Raw genomic sequence first — 12,982 nt, 5'->3', positions numbered from 1 at the left:
ATCCCAGTGGGCTCTCCCAATCGGCCTCTGATTGGTAGGCCTATTTGTATTTAATGGGGAGACATGTTTGTGAGTTGGGGCGGGCATTTGAGATGCAACAGCTTGAGGAGAGGCTGTATTCTTTTGTTTGCCTTTTCAACGTTTTTGGAAGTTTAAATAAACCGACAGCATTTTCCTTAAACTCTCTGAGCCTCCTCCTGCTTTCAAAAAGTTCACTCCTTGGGTGTGTTCCGTCCCACATGTGAGTTCGGGGTTCAATACCTGTTTCTCAAAGTTGGTGGCGCCCTCCAAGAGCACAAAGAGAAGTCCAGGAAGACGGGCTCAGATACGCCAGGGGATGTCGATCCGACATCTAAACGGGGTATGCAGCGGCCAGAGGAAGAAGAAGATGAGGAAGCGGATGGAGCCCAGGGAGGTGTTCCAGTGGCTGATGATGCCGATGAACATGGTATCCCTCTACAGCCTCCTTCAGAAGACTCTCCAGAGCCAAGAGCGTCAGGCCTACAAGCAAGAGCAAAGATGGCGTAGCGTACAGGTGCAGCTGAACAACGTCCGAGATGAGTTGGAGGTAGAGCGAAGGCGTTGCGGTGACAGACGTCGGCCAGGAGATGATGGCGTGCGACATCCAGTGGAACCACCACCAGCAGCACCTCCGTATCCAGGACCAGGACCAGCAGCCCCACCAGACTGAACAGTGCCGTCTCCAGCCGCAGACAAAGAAGGAGAGAGAAGCTGCAGGGCACAGTGCAGAGAATGGGAGATCAGTTGCCAGTTCCTGATGTGCCACGAGATGCTTTGTGGGGGATTTTCACTTTTTCAGTAATATCAGTGAACTGCAGAAAGCGGATGAATCGTTAAAAGAAACCTTCCGCAAAGACACAGAGGTAGATGGTGAGAAGACTGGGGTAGCTGCGGCTTTAACGGGGGAGTACTACTTTATCCAGGAGGGCCTATTGTTCCACCAACCCGAAGGGGGCCGCAGTGAGCAGTTGGTTGTCCCAAAGAGTTTTAGAGAGAAGGCGTTAACCTTAGGCCATGATATCCCTTGGGCAGGGCATCTTGGAAATGTTAAGACTCTGGAGAGGATAGCTGCACGTTTCCACTGGCCAGGGTTATACAGTGAGTACAAAGGTACTGTAAGTCATGTCCCACCTGTCAGCTTACCAGTAGCCACAAAGTCAGATGTTCCCCTCTTCATCCACTCCCAATCATTGGTGTCCCATTCCACAGAATAGCGATGGATATAGTGGGGCCCTTAGAAAGAACACGGTCAGGGCACAGATTTATTTTAGTAATTTGTGATTATGCTTCTCGATACCCTAAAGCTTTTTCCCCTGCGCAATATCACAGCTAGCGCTATCGCACAAGCTTTATTGCAGCTGATATCTAGGGTAGAAATACCAAACGAAATCCTCACCGACTAGGGAGCTGCATTCCTGTCCAAAACACTGAAACAAGTCTACAGTTTACTGGGGATAAGGGGAATGAGGACCACTCCCTACCACCCTCAGACTGACGGGCTGGTAGTGAGGTACAACAGAACTTTGAAAAGCATGCTGAAAAAGTTTGTTGCAGCCAACGGCGAAGACTGGGACCAGTGGCTACCGTACCTCCTTTTTGCCTACAGGGAGGTGCTGCAGTCATCCACAGGGTTCTCGCCCTTTGAACTATTGTATGGGCGTCAGGTCATGGGCCCTCTGGATTTGCTGCGGGAAGCCTGGGGGAACTCTAGGCCCTATGAGACTAACAGCAGCCTTGCCTACGTCCTGAAGATGCGAGACAAGATGGAGGAGATGGCTAGCCTGGTGGAGGACAACATGCATCAGGCACAGTAGACCCAAGCCCGATGGTACGACCAGTCGGCGAGACAGAGGAGCTTCAAGCCAGGACAGCAGGTTCTCTTGCTGTTGCCACGGCGACGACCGAGAACAAGCTTCTGGCCCGCTGGCAGGGGCCCTCACGGATTGCTCGTAAGATGGGGCCGGTGACCTATGACCTGGAGATGCCAGGGAGGCGTAAGCCCTGGCAGGTCTTTCACATCAACCTCCTCAAGGAGTGGCACGAGCGGGAGTTGCCGCTCAGCCACCAGCTGATGGTGCAATTTGTGGGGGAGGATGAGGATGCTCCGGAGCAGTTCTTTCCTTTGCAGGTCCCCAGCACTGAGTCCGACCTCCCTCACCTGACTGCTCAGCAGGTGCAGAAGCTGCGGGCCATCATCCCGGAGGGAATGTTCTCCGAGCAGCCGGGGCGCACAGCAGTGGTGGAGCACAACATCCAGCTCAAAGAATCCAAGCCGGTGAGACAGCGGATGTACCGGATTCCTGAGCGCTTCTTGCCTGCACTCAAGGAGGAGTTGGAGGCAATGAAGCAGCACCACAGTGGCTGGTGCAGCCCTGTGGTTCTCGTTCCTAAGAAGGACATATGGGAGCCTCCGCTTCCGCATTGACTTTAGGCAGCTGAACGCCCAGTCCAGCTTCGACAACTATCCAATGCCGAGGTTGGAGGACCTCCTAGAGCGTCTGGGAAAGGCGCAGTTTGTCACAACGCTTGACCACTGCAAGGGCAAGGATGGATTAACATAACCACGGGCCCTGGACACAAACCAGCCATGGACCCCTACCAACACGCAAATACACCCACTAGCACACCGAATTTGGTCGCATATAACTCATTCAATCCACAATCACACATATTATAATGCAGCGCACAGCCGAGAGAGAGAGAGAAAGAGATATGAGTGTGGGGGAGAGAGGGTTACCCCCCTCCCCATGCATAATGAATGAAAAATAATTAAAACACTGAATATCAGAAGCCAGGATGCCACAAGTTGGAGGGAGGGGGGGGAGAGAAAGAGAGAGAGAAGCTGCACGGTACGATATATTGCAGCATTCTTAGAGAAGTCTCCTCATAGAGACGGACGGTCTTGGATCCAATTGAAACGAGTACACTTCCATTGTTCGATATAAAACAGTGGGTAGAGAGAGAGAGAGAGATTATCTAACCCCGCGGCTGTGGGCATGCATAGTGCCAGCAGCTCATTTTAACGGCAGAACATGGAATCTGTCAGGTTAATATCATGACTTTAAAAGCACCTACTGACTTCCTCTAACGAATTAACGAGTCAAAATGTTGAGATGGACGGTATTTGTTGTACCAGGGCCGTAGCTTTAGTGTCTTTTTCTTTCTTTTACGCTATGCCGACCCATTGTGAAATTGAACGTTGACCAAGCACTACGACATTAACGTTCCGTCACGTTATTTATTTTTAAATGTGGTGTATTGACTTTGCAAATCAAAAACATTCAATGAATGAATTTTGAATTTTTTAACTAAAAAATAAAATAAAAAATAGTATATATATATCAAGGGCCCCCCCATTGGCCAGGGCCCTGGACATGTGCCCACTTTGCCCAAGCAATAATCCGTCATTGTCATCCCAGTCCTCACCTGGGGTGCAGCACCTCCTGGGGGCAGCACCTCCAGCATCTGGGGGAGGTGCTACGCCGCATCAACGAGGCTAGAATGACGCTCCATCCAAAGAAATGTGTCCTGGCTCAGTCTGAGGTCAGGTACCTTGGGCACATTATTGGAGGAGGGGTGATTAATGCCGCGTTTCCACTGCAGGGTGCGGAACGGATCGGATCGCAAAGGTGCGGTAGGGAGGGGGGGGGTATTATTGCATGCCGAATTGTCATTTATTAACTAAGTTTGACTATCCGGAATTTACATTGCAGATATCTGCAATTCAGTTTCGCCTAGTCAAAACTAACATTTCGGATATCCGCAACTACATTCCTCCTATCCGCAATTGTCATTTCAGATATCCACAAAGACATTCCTCCTAGGCGAAATTACGTCATTTTCGCCATTCATGTCTATGGGGTTTCTCATTGCGGATATCTACAATTCAGTTGCGGATATCCACTTTGTGAATTACGGATATCTGCAACTGAATTGTAGATATCTGTAATTCCAGTTTGAGATATCTACAATTTGATTCTGACTAGTCATAATTCCAGTTCAAGATATCTTTAATTCACCTCAATTCAAGATATCTACATGTCCCTTTTCAGATATCTTAAATTAAGTTTTGACTAGGCGAAATGAAGTTGTAGATATCTCTAACTGGAGTTACGACTAGTCAAAATGACGTTGTAGATCTCTCTAACTGGAGTTACGACTAGTCAAAATGACGTTGTAGATATATATTATTATCAAGTTATAGATATCTTGAAAGGAATTTTGATTAGAGTTATCTATGGCAAGCCGAATTGACATTTATTAACTACGTTTGACTATCCGGAATTTACATTGTAGATATCAACAACTTCAATCGAGATATCTGTTACGTAGTTGTGACTAGTCGAAACGACAGTTAGAGATATCTGTGACGTAGTTTTGACTAGTCGAAACGATAGTTAGAGATATCTGTAATTCAGTTTTGACTAGGCGAAACTGAATTACAGATATCTGCAATGACTTCACGGAAAACGACATTCAACTCGTCACACATCTTAAATGACAATTGCAGATATCTGTAATTCAGTTTCGCCTAGGCAGAATGAAAGTTAAAGATGTCTCAAACGTCATTTGAGTGTTGGGCATTACGTTTTAGATATCCAGAAATACGTAATTTCCCCTTGCCGCCATAATCAAAGAAGAAGTGGGTTCATTTCCGAATGGAATAAGAAAGGAGCAGTCATGGCGTTGGCTGTGATCGAAAAGATCACGAGAAAATGCCATGAAATTGAACAAGCCCACACACAGGGGATGTGTGGAGAGAGAGAACGTCGTTCTATTGAAAGCTGTCAAAGAAATCTCGGAAGAATTGAATATTTGATATCACCGGAGGCGGAGAACAACAACGAACTCAAGATATGTGAAACGTCATTACAGATATCTGAAACGTCATTTCGCCTAGTCAAAACTCGAATTCAAGATATCTTTAATTCAGTTTCGCCTAGGCAGAATGAAAGTTAAAGATATCTACAATTGTAGATATCTCTAATCAAAATTCCTTTCAAGATATCTATAACTTGATATTAGATATCTACAACGTCATTTCGCCTAGTCGTAACTCCAGTTAGAGATATCTACAACGTCATTTTGACTAGTCGTAACTCCAGTTAGAGATATCTACAACTTCATTTCGCCTAGTCAAAACTTAATTTAAGATATCTAAAAAGGGACATGTAGATATCTTGAATTGAGGTGAATTAAAGATATCTTGAACTGGAATTATGACTAGTCAGAATCAAAATTGTAGATATCTCAAACTGGAATTACAGATATCTACAATTCAGTTGCAGATATCCGTAATTCACAAAGTGGATATCCGCAACTGAATTGTAGATATCCGCAATGAGAAACCCCATAGACATGAATGGCGAAAATGACGTAATTTCGCCTAGGAGGAATGTCTTTGTGGATATCTGAAATGACAATTGCGGATAGGAGGAATGTAGTTGCGGATATCCGAAATGTTAGTTTTGACTAGGCGAAACTGAATTGCAGATATCTGCAATGTAAATTCCGGATAGTCAAACTTAGTTAATAAATGACAATTCGGCTTGCCATAGATATCTACAATTGTAGATATCTTTAACTTTCATTCTGCCTAGGCGAAACTGAATTATAGATATCTTGAATTCGAGTTTTGACTAGGCGAAATGACGTTTCAGATATCTGTAATGACGTTTCAGATATCTGTAATGACAAATTATAGGACCGTTTACTTTAAGCGGGAGCGGAGCAGCTCCTCGTTCAATCATCATTCACACAATTCACTGATTACATCGCTCCATATTTTCTCGTGATCTTTTCGATCACAGCCAACGCCATGACTGCTCCTTTCTTATTCCATTCGGAAATGAACCCACTTCTACTTTGATTATGGCGGCAAGGGGAAATTACGTATTTCTGGATATCTAAAACGTAATGCCCAACACTCAAATGACGTTTGAGACATCTTTAACTTTCATTCTGCCTAGGCGAAACTGAATTACAGATATCTGCAATTGTCATTTAAGATGTGTGACGAGTTGAATGTCGTTTTCCGTGAAGTCATTGCAGATATCTGTAATTCAGTTTCGCCTAGTCAAAACTGAATTACAGATATCTCTTAACAGTCGTTTCGACTAGTCAAAACTACATTACAGATATCTCTAACTGTCGTTTCGACTAGTCACAACTACATTACAGATATCTTGAATGAAGTTGTTGATATCTACAATGTAAATTCCGGATAGTCAAACTTAGTTAATAAATGACAATTCGGCTTGCCATAGGGGTATAGCCCAGCTCAGTTCCGAGGTCGCGTTTCCACTGCCGACAGTACCCTTGGTGGTGGGCCGGATGTCGATCGCCGCGGCAGCTACGTAAACATCGTAAACAACGTCTTCCTCCCCAAGAATGCAGACGAACGTCTCCACCTCTTTGTTCGCCCTATCAAGTTTTTTACGCGACATGTTAATTGTAAAGAATAATACCTCGAGGCTACTATTTGTTTGTTTTTATCCCCGCGTCGCCCGGAAGTGACGATTATGTCGACCAATCAACGGAGGGGGGGGTGTAGCTAGAATTTCACGGGACCCTTTCAGGCGTCTGGTCTCGTTTGCGGTACCCCAACGGAGGAGTCCCAAGAACGGGGCCGGAACGGGTACGGCAAAGTCTGGGTCACGCCCACTTTTGGCGGTGGAAAACGCGACCCGACCCGCACCTTTGCGATCCGATCCGTTCCGCACCCTGCAGTGGAAACGCGCCATAAGCCTCAGAAGGACAAGTTTGAGGCGGTCCGGGACTGTCCACGACCCCAGGTCAAGAAGGATGTACAGTCTTTTTTGGGGCTCGCTGGATGGTACCGGAGATTCATCCTGAACTTTGCTACCCGTGCTGCACCTCTCACTGATCTGACCCGGAAGTTGGGGTCCACGAAGGTCAGGTGCGAGGAGGTGCATGAGGGGGCTTCCCGGGATCTAAAAGCAGCATTGCTCTGTTTAACCAGTGTTGCAGAGTCCGGACTTTGAGAGACAGTTCACAGTACAGAAAGATTCCTCTGGAGTGGGACTGGGAGCTGACCGGTGGCTTACTTAAGCCATAAGCTCGGGAAACCAGGTACTCCGTAGTGGAGCTCGAGTGCCTGGCAGTGAAATGGGCCCCAAGAGACTTTGAAATATTACCTGATGGGCAGAGACTTTTTACTGACTTTTTAGACTTTTTGAGTCCGATCATAAGGCATCGCAATGGTTGGGGGAAATGAAAGATTCAATGCACGCATAACACAATGGTATTTGTCTTTGCAGCCATTCCAATTTCAGATTAAGTAAAGGGTATGGAAACAGAATCCCGTAGCAAACTTCCTGTCTCGTCACCCTAGTGACAAGCCTTCATCGGGGGGAGGAAATGTGAAAAGCGAGGGTCGCATTTCCCCAGATCCTACCATTTAGCCCCGTTTACACGTGCATACATACATAGGGGAGCGTGTCTATGTTCCCCGGGTCCTATGTTCCCCAGGTCCTATGTTCCCCTCTTTGTATGAGACTGGGGAACCTAGGACCCTTTTTAAAAAAAAGGGTCCTATGTTCCCCCGTCTGTTACTTTTTGCACCATTACTGCCAAATTCCGGCCGAGATAACTACCATTGCATGTCTTTACCTTCTGTGGAAGAGGGAGAGACGTCGGAGAACCTGACGCAGTCTATTCATACGCCGTTAAACAAACCCTGAGAAGCCCAATCCCTACGAGAGCTCCCCGCGCTACGGCCATCCGAAGGCGCACAGAGCTTTTGGCCGTGATATTATTATACAATTATATTATACACTATTATATAAAGAGCTCCGGGAGTCGCAAACGGCAACAATCACTTTCCCCTCCATGCTGCAGTTCACCCCGGACTGCACTGCACTGAGTTGGCCGGTTGAACGCTGATTGGCTGTTACGTTACACATGTCACTCAGTGCAGAGCTCAGTGGCCACGCTGTTGAACGGCGATTGGCTGACATCACACGAATGTCGCGTCAAAGTTTAAATATTTTTAATGATTGATAGATTGCGGGGATCATAGGACCCTTTTCCCAGAAAAGGGTCCTATGCTCCCCGGTATGTATGGCTACAGGGGAACATAGGACACTTTTTGGGAAAAACGGGGAACAAAGGACCTTTTTATTAAAAAATGGTCCTATGTTCCCCGGGCGGGGAGCATAGGACCCGGGGAACATAGGGATGACCCCAGAGGCGGAGTGGCCGTCGGGACGATTGGGAGATTTCCCGGTCGGCCGGCGAGGTCAGGTGGTCCGGCCCGCAATTGTGTAGCGGCCTGCGAAGTCAGTTGGACCGGCCCACAGTTAATTTATTAATAAGCATAATTTATTCTCAGTCAAGACGCCGCGAAATCCCCGAAATAAACAATATATATCTTGTGAACATCCAACCAATATTTATACCACTTGCTTACTCTCTCTGTCTCATTCATGGTTTTTTTTATATTATTTTTTTTTACTTTTTTACTACATTTAATTCTTTATTATTCAGGCGTTAGAGAAGTTTCATAGCCATAAATAAATAATACGAACTACAGTTTACTTTAATTTGTTTGTTCTTGAATTGACATAGAATGGAACAAAGACTCCTGGGATTGGGAAATGCGTTTATCCAATAAACAGCTTGCAGGGCAAGTCCATTTTCGGAAATGTAGGGGGATATATGAGCGGCCCCACGTCTAATGGAATGACCCTATAGACGCGTCAGACAGAGAAGGCGAGAGAGTTCGTGGTTGCTTGCTTTTGTTTACCGGCGTTGCTATGGTTACCGGTCTTGTAAGGAAGTGCGCCAATTGTGGCCTATTTTACACATTTTTATTTTCTTAATTATATCATTCATTTTTACCGATTTTTTTTCATTACTGAAAAATCAAACAAAAAAAAAGCGTTGTTGGGGGGGGGGGGGGGGGGGGGGGGGGGCGGGAAGGGCCGGACCGGGGAGGATTCTCCCGGTGGCTATTAGTGTCCCACTCCGCCCCTGGATGACCCCCATACATAGCACCACACTACAAACAACAACCACACACCACAGTTAAGTCCACTTCATTTATTTATATGATACATAATTCACACAGTTAACCATACCTAAATTTGTCTGTCAGAACACAACGCTCACAATTCAACTAACCTTCTTCCTGTCCGTCCAGCAAACTGGTCCATGGGGAGCTCGTGCCACATGGGAACCAGGGCTTTATTTTCTGTTCCGGGACAGTTAATTTGGTTTGCTAATGGCAGGGGTGGTGAGGTAGCGTTTGTGCTTCTGAGTGTCGTTTTTATGGTTGGTGTGATTTATTTATCAAAGACTGTGTGACTGTGTGTGTGTGTGTGTGTGTGTGTGTGTGTGTGTGTGTGTGTGTGTGTGTGTGTGTGTGTGTGTGTGTGTGTGTGTGTGTGTGTGTGTGTGTGTGTGTGTGTGTGTGTGTGTGTGTATATATATATATATATTTGTATGCATCGTTTAATGAATATAAAGTGTTTGAATTGATTTCAAACACTATGGTTGAATTGATTTCTCATGGTTGAATTGATTTCTCACCTATCCCAGTGGGCTCTCCCAATCGGCCTCTGATTGGTAGGCCTATTTAATGGAGAGACACACTGCCATCTTGTGGTTTGAAACCGGTGGTTTGTTGTAGGCCTACTTATGCTCCGGACATAAGTAGGCTGAGCTAACAATTCTGTTATTTCATCAAACAGTAACACCGTGGTAAGTTTGTTGTTGGATATTCGACAGATATTCGCATATTCATTTCGGGTTCATCAGAGATTCCTGCTGTGCTTTCAGACAGTCTTGGCGACATTATAGGGGAGGTATGGTTGTAAAAAATGTTCGCCAGCACAAACTAAACTAAAAAATATGTAAAGTTAAGGACCTATAGGCAAAGTACCTACATTTGTCTACTACAATAGGTAACCATTTAAATCTCCAACTATTTACACCATTCTTTACTAGAGAAACTATAGTTTGACCTGATATAACTCTTTATCTAGAAAGGTTAAAGTACTAGAAAACACACATTAAAATAAAAAAAAGTTACTTTCTTACCTTAAAATTTGGATTTCTCTCCTAACTTCTGGAAAAATGGCGCCAACTAGTGGAACATTTCCATGAGCGTTCGTAAAGGAAGGAGGAGGAGACTGAAACTGTCACATGGCTCATATCTTCCCTGATTGGTGGAATTGGTGGCGTTACAACTCACCCTGTACCCCGGTCTCCGCTACCATCAGCGAGTCCTACCGTGCTTTCTCAGTTTTGGCAGACAACCAAGGAACACCCATTTGCTCCTGACTGCTTGATTTACACATAGGGAGCGTCAATAAATTACTCCATTCATTGACTATGAAATATGGATTTTTGCTCAATAGCTGGTACTAAATGGCACGAAAAGAAAAAAAAAATACAGAACTGTTCTACTAGGAGGGTTGATTATTGAATGGCTTATTTTACCTGGTGGTAAAAAGTGGACCGTCTAAGTAACCACTCTAAGGGCCTATTGGATGTATATTATTTATATCTCTTTCCAAAATGAAATGTCTAAACGTTTTTTCCAGAGTGAAGTTCTCGAAGTTGAATTGACTGTAGATTAAATCCAATATTATACTGTTAAATAAACAAAGGGTTCTATCGCTGAATCTGAGCATGGTTAAAATACTCTCCCATAGGCCACAGCCAGTAGGCCAGACTCTATCAAGAGTCCTTCTCTTGCATGCAGTGGGGGAAACTCAAAAAGAATGAATGCATACAAACAAAACACAACCTGAAGTTAGTCCATTTCCTTAGTCATTCTCAAGATAAGAAGTAACTTATTGACAGAAAATTTGGATAAAAGTGTGACGTGTGTATATAAACAAAAGGGACTGCAATCTCGATAAAGTGGTCAACATTATTCTTATTTCAATGAAGTACGTATTACATTCCTACCCACTCATTTCTGATGTATTACAAATATTAAGTAAGTCTGAGTCAGCTGGGCCACTTTATTATTCATGTGAATTATCACAAGTTCCTGTTAAGTTCCTGTTTTGTACTCTTCTAGCAAGTTGCAGTGAGATCCTGAAGAGACTAGTGCCCTAACCCTGACCTCTTCTGTATTTCATGTATACAGTGTAGACTGTCTCTAACTTGAAAGCCTACTGGTAGCCTACTATAGGCCGTGAGGACTGAGACATTTTTAAGAATGGTCCTATCATAGAAAAATATAAAGGATCCATTTCAGAATCATTCATAAGCAAATAAAGGGAGCGTTTTTTTAAAATTATTTACACAAACCATATGCCGTAAGCATTTCGCAAATTCTCAAATGCATCTCAATTCCAGAGATTATTTAACCTGGAAAATATGCATTTTCACAGCAAAAGCAGTTACAAAGTGTATCAAAAGGAACTATAATGCAGGCATAGTAAAATAATAATAATAATAATAAAAAATATTGGCAATAGTCAAATAATTCAGGTACACAAACCTATTCAAAGTTTGAAAAAAACAAATATAACTATGGTTGTACAAAATAATATATATATAGTAAGAGTAAACAAATCAACTAGGAAAGAGTTTAAGACCTTTATTTAGAACTTTAACAACAACAAGTATTACAAAGGCCGAGCAGGTCTACAGAGCACCTGCCTTCCCAGCTTTGGCTAATATTCTCATTTTCTGGGATTCCTCCAATAAGATCCAGGGCAGGGCTGTTATAAATCATGCCCATACATGGCTTCACCCCCAACCAACTTCTGTCGTTTGCATTATTCTGGGATTTGTGCCATGTATATGTATCCTCATCTAACTTACGATGTCTGATACAGCAGTTGATAAACTTGTCTGAACATTATCTTACTTTGCATAAGATTGTGCATGTGTCATTCACATATCTTATCAAAGCCCTGAAAACAACTGTACAGACAAACCCGGAATAACTCTGGGTGATAATGTCCTGTGTCACCTTGGCCTCCAGGCCTGAATACTTGTACTAATTAATGGCACAAAACATTGGATGAGGTTTTTTTCAAAGGGTATAGTAAAAGTCTCCCACAATTGCTAGGTTCGATGGCTGCACTGTTTCTTTAGCAACATGAGCGTATTTCAATAGAAAGGCTGGTCGACAGACTGATGGTGAGTCCGTGAATTCATTGGCTGTTCCAGATGATAGCCAGTAGATGGGGTTGAAGCCAAGGACACACATGGACAGCTGCATTTTAATGGCACGCAAATAGCTCATCGGCGCTGCGGTGGGAACTCTAAATACCTATCTTTTGAGGGGCATGGTTTGCAATATGTGTGTGGGGGATACAGATCTGACGTCACGAACCATTGTTGTCCCCTGTGTCTTTAGAAAACTCCAGGGGGCCCCAATTAAAAACACACTTTTATTTTGTTGAGCACACACACACACACACACACACACACACACACACACACACACACACACACACACACACACACACACACACACACACACACACACACACACACACACACACACACACACACACACACACACACACACACACACACACACACACACCTTCTGTTACTGTGTCCTAAAGCAGGCCTACAACACAGGTAGGTACCGGTAGGCAACATCTTGTGTAGTCGTCGCAGAGTGATTCCTTCCCGTTTTTTGGCCAGAGGCGTTTTTACTAGATCAGAAAATTCTTAAGACTACAAATTACTTTGATTATCTGCTCCCACTTTCATGCATTCCACTCGGATATATGCATATTATTCGCCCCCCGTTTGTAAACATAAATTCTGTTCTTCTCAATGACATAACTGAACGCTACAATCCCCCCAGGGGAAATAATAATCCTAAGGATAAACATCTATCTTATCACTAAACCCTGATTTGCACCTAGTGTATTGTCTTGTCATATAATGCATATTGAAATTAAACATATGCGTCGTCATTAAACTGGGCGTGCCTCCGTAGACGGTAGAAGACACCTCC

The sequence above is a fragment of the Gadus chalcogrammus genome, chromosome 15 (assembly GCF_026213295.1).
Source record: "Gadus chalcogrammus isolate NIFS_2021 chromosome 15, NIFS_Gcha_1.0, whole genome shotgun sequence".
NCBI lineage: Eukaryota > Metazoa > Chordata > Actinopteri > Gadiformes > Gadidae > Gadus > Gadus chalcogrammus.
The sequence above is the reverse complement of the archived record's forward strand: the minus strand, read 5'-3'. Positions refer to the sequence as shown.